Source organism: Rhinopithecus roxellana, chromosome 11 (assembly GCF_007565055.1).
Source record: "Rhinopithecus roxellana isolate Shanxi Qingling chromosome 11, ASM756505v1, whole genome shotgun sequence".
Taxonomy (NCBI): Eukaryota; Metazoa; Chordata; class Mammalia; order Primates; family Cercopithecidae; genus Rhinopithecus; species Rhinopithecus roxellana.
In genome coordinates, this window is record NC_044559.1 from 967,404 (window position 1) to 978,255 (window position 10,852).

General features: G+C 38.7%; 1 non-coding gene across 1 annotated transcript; it reads left to right on the forward strand.

Annotated features, from left to right (window-relative positions):
- The first annotated feature begins 2,775 nt into the window (after positions 1-2,775).
- On the forward strand, positions 2,776-2,879 carry LOC115900528. The gene has a single exon (XR_004060213.1). It is a non-coding gene; the product is annotated as a U6 spliceosomal RNA (small nuclear RNA).
- Positions 2,880-10,852: the final 7,973 nt, after the last annotated feature.

Below are 10,852 nucleotides of genomic sequence, written 5' to 3' on the forward strand. Positions count from 1 at the left end.
ATGTATGCTATTAAAGCTGAGTTGGTATCAGTCTGAACTGGACTTAGAACTCAGCATGTTAAATGAAATCTTCATAGTACCCACTAAAAAAATACCTTTTAAAATATACAGAAAAGGATTTAAGAAAGGTTCAAACTATTACAGGATAAATCATTAACCAAGCACAAAAGAAGGTATTGAGGAGCAAAACACTTTATGTAGAAACTAAACAGCATGTTGACGTAAGTTCGTTGGTGTGTGGGTTTTTCTGTTTTTCTTTTTTGGGGTTTGTTTGAGACGGAATCTTGCTCTGTCACTCAGGCTGGAGCGCAGTGTTTCATTCTCAGCTCACTGCAGCCTTTGCCTCCCAGGTTCAAGTGATTCTCAGCCTCCTGAGTAGCTGGGATTGCAGGCACCCACCACCACAGCCAGGTAATTTTTTGCATTTTTAGTAGAGACAGGATTTCACAACATTGGCCAGGCTAGTCTCGGGTTCCTGACCTCAAGTAGTCCTCCTGCCTTGGCCTCCCAAAGTGCCAGGTACAGGCGTGAGCGACCGCACTCAGCCTGTTTGGGGTTTTTTTTTGAGACAGGGTCTGGCTCTGTTGCCCAGGCTGGAGAGCAGTGGCACAATCAGCTCACTACAACCTTGACCTCCACAGGCTCAGCTGATCCACCTACCTCTGCCTCCTGAGTAGCTGGAACCACAGGTGTGCACCACCATGCACAGCTTATTTTTGTATTTTTTTTGTAGAGACAGGAGTCTTGCTATGTTGCCCAGGCTGGTCTCAAACTCCTGGCCTCAAGCAATCTGCCCACCTCAGCATCCCAAAGTGATAGAATTACAGGCGTGAGTCCAACCATAAATAAGTTTTTGTTTTTTGTTTTTGAGTCGATCTCACTCTGTCCCCAGGCTGAAGAGCAGTGGTGTGATCATGGCTCGCTGCAGCCTCATCTCCAGGCAGGAGCCACCGTGCCTGGTCAAGTAACTTTTTGTTTCAGTAATCACTTTAAATGTGAATAATCTCACCAACAGAAAGATCGGCAGAATCGATTTTTTTTTTAGTGATGTAATACATGATCCAAATATGCAGCTTACGAAATACTCACTGTAGACCTAAAGACACAAATTGGTTGAAAGTGAAAAGATGGAGGTAATCTATGCAAATAGTAACCAAAAGAGAGCTAGGGTGGCTATACTAATACCAGACAAAATAGATTTTAAGCCAAAAAATGTTACAGAAAAACATTTTATGTTGGTAAGAGAGTCAAATCATGAGAAGATGTAACAATTATACATACATATGAACCAAAAAAAGAAAAAAAGGGCTCCAAATGCAAAAACAAACTAACAAAATTGAAGGAAGAAATAGTTTTACAATAATGGAGACTTCAATAGAGGCTGGAGTGCAGTGGCTCTATCACAGCTCACTACAACCTCTGCCTCCCAGACTCAAGCGATTCTCCAACCTCAGCCTCCGCAGTAGCTGGGAATATAGGCACACGCCACCACACCCAGCCAATTTGTGTACTTTTTGTGGAGATGGGGTTTTGTCACGTTGCCCAGGCTGGTCTCAAATGCCCAAGCTCAAGCAGTTCGCCCACCTCACCCTCCCAAAGTGCTGGGATTACAGGCCTGACCTACTGTGCCCAGCCAGTACCCCACCTTCAATAGTAAATAGAACATCTAGACAACATCAATAAGGAATTAGAGGAAATGAACAACACACTAAACCAACTAGACCTAACAGATATATAGAAAAATCTCCATCTAACAAGAGCAGAATATATATTCTTCTCAAGTGCATATGGAACATTCCCCATGATAAATCATATGTTAGGCCACAAAACCATTCTCAATAAATTTTAAAAGGTCAAAATTATACAAAGGGCCAGGTGTGGTGGTTCACAGCTGTAATCCCAGCGCTTAATGAGGCTGACACAGGCAGATCACTTGAGCCCCGGAGTTCAAGACCAGCCTGGGCAACATGGTGAAACCCTGTCTCTACCAAAAAAAAAAAAAAAAACAATTAGCTGGTGTAGTGGTGGTGAATGCCTGTAGCCCCAGCTACTCAGGAGGCTGAGGCAGGAGAATGGTTTGAGTCTGGAAGCAGAGGCTGCAGTGATCTGAGATCATACCACTACACCCCAGCCTGCAGGACAGAGCGGGACCTGTCTCAAAAAAAAGACTAAACAGGACAGGCTTGGTGGCTCATGCCTGTAATCCCAGCACTTTGGGAGGCTGAGGTGGGTGGATGACCTGTGGTCAGGAGTTCAAAACCAGCCTGGCCAACATGGTGAAACCCCATCTCTACTAAAAATTACAAAAAATTAGCTGGGCGTGGTGGCAGGCGCCTGTAATCCCAAGTACTTGGGAGGTTGAGCCAGGAGAATCGCTTGAATCTGGGAGGCAGAGGTTGCAGTGAGCCGAGATCATGCCACTGTACTCCACCTTGAGCAACAGAGCAAGACTCTGTCTAAAAAAAAAAAATTATATATATATATGTATATATATATATACACACACACACACACACACACACAGTGTCTTTTCCAACAAAAGTGTAATGAAGGTAGAAGTAAAAAATAGGAAAACCTGGATAATTTGCACATAAGTGAAATTTAAACAACATTCTTAAACAACCAGTGGCTCAAAGAAGAAATGACTAGAGAAACTGAAATACTTTCAGATGAATTAAAATAAAATGCAAGGTACCAAAATGTATGAGATGGCGTGACAGGAGTACTCAGTGAAATTTATAGCTTTAAATGCTTACATTAAAAAAGAATGATCTCATGCTCACTTTGTCAGCACATATACTAAAATTGGAACAATACAGAGATTAGCTGGGGCCCTGTGCAAGGATGACATGCAAATTCATGAAGTGTTTCATATTTATTTATATATATATATATGCCTGTAATCCCAGCACTTTGGGAGGCCAAGGTGTGCAGATCACTAGATCAGAAGATCGAGACCATCTTGGCCAACATGGTGAAATCCCATCTCTACTAAAATACAAAAATTAGCCAGGCATAGTGGCAGGCACCTGTAATCCCAGCTACTCGGAAGGCTGAGGCAGGAGAATCGCTTCAACCTGGGAGGCAGAGTTAGCAGTGAACCAAGATCATGCCATTGTGTTGCGGGAAGTCAGGGACCTCGAATGGAGGGACCAGCTGAAGCCATGGCAGAAGAACATAAATTGGACAGATTTCATGGACATTTATTAGTTCTCCAAATTAATACTTTCATAATTTCTTACGCCTGGTGAGTGTCAGGGTTCGGCCCCGCCCACCGCCCTTGGACATAAATTGTGAAGATTTCATGGCTATTTATCACTTCCCCAATCAACACTCTTATAATTTCCTATGCCTGTCTTTACTTTAATATCTTAATCCCGTCATCTTCATGAACTGAGGATGTATGTCACCTCAGGATCCTGTGATGATTGTGTTATCTGCACAAATTGTTTGTAGAGCATGTGTGTTTGAACAATAGGAAATCTGGGCATCCAAAAGGAACAGGATGGCTGCAATTTTCAGGGAATAAGGGAAATAACCATTGGGCCTGACTGCCTGTGGGACCAGACAGAACAGAGTCATATTTCTTTTCTTACAAAAGCGAACAGGAGAAATATCACTTAATTACTTTTCTCATCAAGGAACAACTGTGAGAAATAGAATGCATTCCCGGGGTAGGTCTCTAAAATGGCCACTCTGGGAGTGTCTGTCTTCTATGGTTACAGATAAGGGATGAAACAAGCCCCAGTCTCCTGCAGTGCCCCCAGGCTTATTAGGATTAGGAAATTCCTGCCTAGTAAATTTTAGTCAGACAGGTTGTCTGCTCTCAAACCCTGTCTCCTGATAAGATGTTATCAGTGAGAATGCATGCCCAGTGGGACATGAAACTTCATCAGCAATTCTAATTTTGCCCTGGTCCTGTGATCTCGCTCTGTCCCCATTTGCCTTGTGATATTTTAGTGCCCTTGAAGTATATGATCTCTGTGACCCACACCCTATTCGTACACCCCTCCCCTTTTGAAATCCATAATAAAAACTTGCTGGTTTTGCAGCTTAGGTGGCATGACGGAACCTGCCGACACGTGATGTCTCCCCCAGACACCCAGCTTTAAAATTTCTCTTTTTTATACTCTGTCCCTTTATTTCTCAGACCAGCCAACACTTAGGGAAAATAGAAAAGAAGCTATGTTGAAATATTGGGGGCTGGTTACACCATTGCACTCCAGCCTAGGCAACAAGAGCTAAACTCCATCTCAAAAAATAAAAGTAAAAATAAAAAAAGAAAAGAGAAGAAAGGAAAACTACACACCAATATCCTTTATGAATATAGACACAAAAATACTGAACGAAATATTAGCAAACCAAAGCTAGCAGCTCACTAACAGTGGTATACACCATGACCAGGTGGGACTTATCCCAGGAATGCAAGAGGAGTTCAACGTAAGAGATCAATCGATGTAATGCACCACATTAGTGAAACAAAGGGGGAAAACATATTATCATCTCAATAGAGGGAGAGAAAGTAGTTGACAAAATTCAACATCCTTTCATAATAAAAGCATTCAGCTAGGAATAGAAGGAACTTCTCAAAAAGAACGAAGAGCATTTATGAAAAAATCCGTAGCTAACATATTCATTGGTGATAAATGGAAAGCATTCCCCTTAAGCACAGGAACAAAACAAGGATTCTCACTTTCAGCACTACTACTCAACATTGTACTGGAAGTCCCAGCCAAGAAAATTAGATAAGAAAAAGATATAAAAGCATCTAAATTGGAAAGGAAGAAGTGAAACTCTGTTGTCAGATGACAGGATTCTATATTCAGAAAATTCCACATAATACATACACACACATATACACATACACGAACCTACTAGCCAGACATGGTGGCTCACACCTGTAATCCCAGTACTCTGGGATGTTAATACAGGCAGGTTGATTGAGCCCAAGAGTTCAAGACCAGCCTGGGCAACACGGCAAAACCCCATCTCTACAAAAAGTACAAAAACTAGCAAGGTGTGGTGGCTCACGCCTGTCATCCCGGCTACTCAGAAGGCTGAGGTGGGAAGATCACTTGAGCCAGGAGGTGGAGGTTATGGTGAACCAAAGATTGCACCACTGTACTCCAGCCTGGGTGACAGAGCCAGACCCTGTCTCAAAAAAACAAACAAATAAATAAACCTACTAGAGCTAATTTTAATTCAGCAAAATTGCAAGGTACAAAATCAACACACAAAAATTAGTTATGGAAATATACATGTTAAAATGGCCAACTAGATGCAGCCAGGTGCAACAGCTGCCAATAAGGAACTGATTTGACTGGTGCAGTCCTAACGGATCTTCAGAGGGAAGGCACTGAGAGTGGTTGGAGGGAAGACACAGAAGCTCGGCTAAAGGGGGAGGAAGATGGGAGGCACCCTTTCATAGAGACGAAATAAAATCACTTAAAATAATAAATTAGATTTCAAGTAGGAATTTGAAAAGTACTATCATCAGTTTCTTTATAATAAACAATGTGACATGATATTTAAAGAAAATTATTTTTAGAAGTGTTCAATTCCACTTGCAACACTATCAGGCAAACACCTCAACTTTCCTTTGTTCAGGTTGTAAAATGTGAGTATTTCCTAAATTTGCTGTGTACCTTCAGGAATAAAGCAGAACACAATTTTCAAAATAAAAATGAGCAATTTAATACATTTAAATATGAATAAGTTTCCTAAAAATGATATATTAATAAACTTCAGTACTAAAATATATAAATCCTAAATAAATTTCCATTTCAATACTTCCTTTTGATAGTTCTGTTTTCTCTCTCTTGATACAGAAACAACCTGCATGTATGCAGTTCAGTTCCTCAGGCATATATGATTCGTTCACCTTAATTTAGAAAATATCAAGGCCATGCCTGGGAACAGAATTAGGGCATTATTTGTCTCTCAGCAGTGTGTTTTTAAAATGTTATGAATAAATAAATTGACAGCATCCTTTCTAAAGGGAACAGACAATTTCAGTCAATAATGCACACTATCAGGACATAAAATCTTTCCCTACCTTTTTGAGAAATCCTAAAGTTTTCATCAGGGAATAGATTTACACTTAGGTTTTATCATCTATCCTACACTGACATTTGGGGGCTGAATTTGAGGCGATGGGTGCCTCTGTACAGCTGCAACCCAGATTGATCCTTTCACTACTATGCCTTGAGCAAAAACAGTCTTAGGTTACAGGAGTGAATTAGTGCTTTCTCGTTTCCTGCACCCTTTATTTCATGACCTAATCCCATGTATAGGACAAGTAAGAGTAGTCAGTTCATAACGATCTCAGCAGTTAGTAATATAAACAGATACTTGGGTCACAGGGCATAATTTACATTTACTAAGAAAATGCTCAAAACAATTCATTGAAGTTTTTCTATACACACTTTCAGGGATTTTAATGAGTACTTGCTTATAAAACATTGACAACCTTAATCATAATTTTAAAGGGGTAAAAACTAATATGCAATATATCAAGGGAACAATACCTCAAACTGTTTTCCCAGAATATACTTTACAAATTACCAAAGCAGATAACTGACCACATTTCCTTTTTAGTTTACCTCGCTAGTTCTTTGATGTTCTATTCACCAGTAGCTCTGTAAATAACTGTTTTAAAACAGATGGGATGAACATCTGGATAACATAACATATATATTTTTTTCTGTCAATAGCCTCATTGATGTGAGGAACATCTCCTCCCACACACACAGTCCTGTGCCTCATCTAATGTGTTAACACTTTGGATAATGACAACAACAGAAGTGAATACTAAATATCTCATTCAAATTAACTCAAATCTGAGTGCAAATGTGGAAGTATCCATGCAATTCACAAACTGCTGCCAGAGCCTGTGTTTTTAACAGCAGTGTTTGATGATGTTGGCACTCTCGATCATTTTTCATTTTGAAGTTACTGAGTTCAGTGATCCATCCTTTGTGTTTATTTGTCAGGACTGTGAATATCACAAACAATTTAAGATGTTTAGAATTAAATGTTGATTTATATCTCTCAGCCCATAGTGCAATCAAATTAGAAATCAAGACTAAGAAATTCACTCAAAATCATACAATTACATGGAAATCGAATATTCGACATTCTATTTCCACAGGAAATAGTGTTAAGATAGATACTTATAGCCCCAGGTAGTGGCATAGTATCCCTGAAGAATATGAAATTGAAACTGTTTTCTTCTAATTAATAAACATTTATAAAAGTAACAGAGTAGAAAACACTTGGCAAGCCTATACGAACAATACTTATTCTGTTTTTATGGTATCAACATAAAATAAGGGTAAAAATCAAGATTAATATTTTATTTTATTTATTTATTTATTTTTTGAGATGGAGTTTTGCTCTTTTTGCCCAGGCTGGAGTGCAATGGCGCGATCCGGGCTCACCACAACCTCCACCTCCCGGGTTCAAGCGATTCTCCTGCCTCAGCCTCCCGGGCATGCGCCACCATGCCTGGCTAATTTTGTATTTTTAGTAGAGATGGGATTTCTCCATGTTGGTCAGGCTGGTCTTGAACTCCCGACCTCAGGTGATCCACCCGCCTCAGCCTCCCAAAGTGCTGGGATTACAGGCGTAAGCCACCGCGCCCAGCCAAGATTAATATTTTTAAAAATAATTATGTAATATAGTAATTTCAAAAATGTTCCTGGAATTGAGCTTTTATTTAGGATTCATGCAGGTGCAGCCAAATTGCAACTATCTCATTTAACGGTCCCCATTTGCAGCAATGATTCAAAAGCTCAATTCTGATCATAGTGATATCAAAAGATTGTTGGTGTTTCAAGGAGCAAAAAATGACTGGCATCCACTTTCCATCTAACAAAAGGCCAACATCAATTATTAAATGCTAAAAATTACTACCGGGAATACAAAATGAAAACCTCTTCCAAAGAAATATGAAATGTAAATCTGGCAAATTTATTTGAAAGAGCTTCGAAGTGTAAAAACAGGGCTTTCTCTCTAGGTAAATGCCTTCTATAAGTAATTTATCTTCTTTATAGAACAGACAACAGACCAAGACAACTTTTCGCACAGTGATGGCTGCGCTCTGAATGCCAAGCCAGGCACCACAGACATTAGTACCAAAAGGGGAAGTAAGAAATTTACTGTATATACGAAGACTCTGAGGAATGTCCCATGTAGGTGAACAATAGCGCTACTTTTAGTTTCTCATCATTAATGCCGTTAAACTCTATATTAAATTCTGTGCCGATGAAACATTTTTAAAAATGTATGTTAGTATTGTTTTGCTTACACTCATTTATTACAGAGTGCTGTAGTTTCTATTTGCAATTCTGTCTTTTCTGTAAAATTATCAGTTTCTTGAGAGCAAAAACTGGTTACCACAATGACCAGTATATAGTTGGTGCTAAAAACACATATGTTGGATAACATTGAATACATATTCCTAATTTCAAAGTATATTGTATGTGTTACAATTTACTTAAAAAACAGACAAATTGCCCGTTTCACATTCAGCATCTTTATTGATGGGTTCAAGTCTATGAAATTTTGCCTATCATATATCCCAAAACACATTAAAGCAGTTTCAAGGACATTTTAACACACTAAGAAAAGGAGCTTCTGAATTAAAGCCCACCACTTTCATGTTAACATTAGTATATTTTGATTCCTTATAGTCACAATAGAGTTGATAAGACTTGTCCAAATTGAAGCTGAAAAATGTTATGATGGTCATTCACCTTTAATTAAATACAAGCATTAAAAGAAACACCATTTGGCCGGGCGCGGTGGCTCATGCCTGTAATCCCAGCATTTTGGGAGATCAAGGTGGGCGGATCACAAGGTCAGGAGCTCGAGACCATCCCATCCTGGCTCACAAGGTGAAACCCTGTCCCTACTAAAAATACAAAACATCAGCCGGAAGCGGTGGCGGGCGCCTGTAGTCCCAGCTACTCGGGAGGCTGAGGCAGGAGAATGGCGTGAACCCGGGAGGCGGAGCTTGCAGTGAGCCGAGATCGCGCCACTGCACTCCAGCCTGGGCTGACAGAGCGAGACTTCGTCTCAAAAAAAAAAAGAAAAGAAAAGAAAAAAGAAAAAGAAATACTATTTACATTAGTAATAGAAAGCAGAACTTCTTTTTATTTATTTACTTATTATTATTATTTTTTGAGACGTTGTCTCCCACTGTGGCCAGGCTGTAGTGCAGTGGCACAATCTCGGCTCACTGCAACCTCCTCCTCCCGGGTTCAAGCGATTCTCCTGCCTCAGACCCCCGAGTCGCTGGGACTACAGGAGCCCGCCACCACGAGATTCAGGATTTTATTTTCTTACTCTTCTAAAATAGTTCATTTAACTTTTACTTGTATTTTTCTAAAATTTATCAGCCACCAACTTACAGTGTGAGCCCACTCAAAGGAAAATTTAAATCATCATTCGGTTCTTAGGAAAATAATTAATACTTATAAAATAAGGTATTTATAGAAAGCATTTTGTATATGTATACTATTAATTCTATATGGTATTTTATCACTCCCACTATAATAATATTTTTATTAAAAACCTTGCCTTGAAAGATAATTTGGGATATCTCAAAAGAAGTAAAGTTCTGTATGATAAAAGAATCTGTTAATTATTTTCTATAAGCAATCTTAAGCTTTTTAATTTACCAAAATAAACACATTCAATGTAAGTTTTATGTGATATGTTGATTTGGAGTTTGCTAACAAGATAGTATATATGCATGCAATGGAAAATACATAAAGTTAAAATATATCCAGATTAAGGGAAGCTTACAAATGGAGACAATTCTTTTCACATATATTTATCATTGTTAGACAAATTAGTAAATTGTACATTGTGCATTCTAAAAAAACAAAAAGCATATTCTTTATTATCTAGGTTCAATAATCGTTATTTGAAATACGATCTGTACCTGTGGATGAAATAAGCAAAAGAACATAAAATGTACAAATAAATAGGGTGAAATTCACAGAGACTACTTCTGCTGTCTTGCGACTGGGTCATTTATGAGTATTAAGGATTTTTCTCAGTACTGGTTCAGAATATTAATCAATGCCTTCTACTTACAGGAGGGTCTGCATCTTCAGCATAAACTGTTGTGATAGGCGTACCCTTGACTGCATCTAGAGCCACCATCCCTTTGTATACTCATTTACTAAAGACAGGAGGATAATCATTCATATCCTGTAAACCACAATTAGGAGTTTAGTACTTCAGTTGAAACCAGATTAGGGATACAGTTACTAGATTGACTCCCACTCTTCATATCACACAACTCATTTGCCACTGTCAGCCTTCCATCCTCTAAATTCCATTAATCTCACTTCACACTGGCACCTTGGAGGAAACTGCCAGTTCTCATACAATATTAATGTGTGGATATCAAGCTGAAGGCCATTCCACTGGAATGAAATCTTTCACCCTCAAAAACATACCTTTTGGAGACTGAAGTGAATCTTGAATTTTTTTCTAACTTCTAATGGTAAGAGGTAAAATTTTAACATTTGAAAACAAGAACAAATTCCTTTAAAAGCTACATTCTGTGAAGCAGGAGTAAAAGATTTTTTTTTTTTTTAAAAAAAAGCTCTTCATATGTTTTTGTAGCAATGTAAGTTATTTTATATACTTAGCATAATACTATGATTAGAACATTTCAGATACAAACTGTGAAATATCCTTTGTTGCCATTTTACATGATAAAAGGAGACTTTCTCTGTAGTGCACCACAGTAATGACACTTAAGATTAGATATATTTATACACAGCAAACAATGTTAATTTACTGAATATTTTTTTCAGAGCAATTTCTATGTATC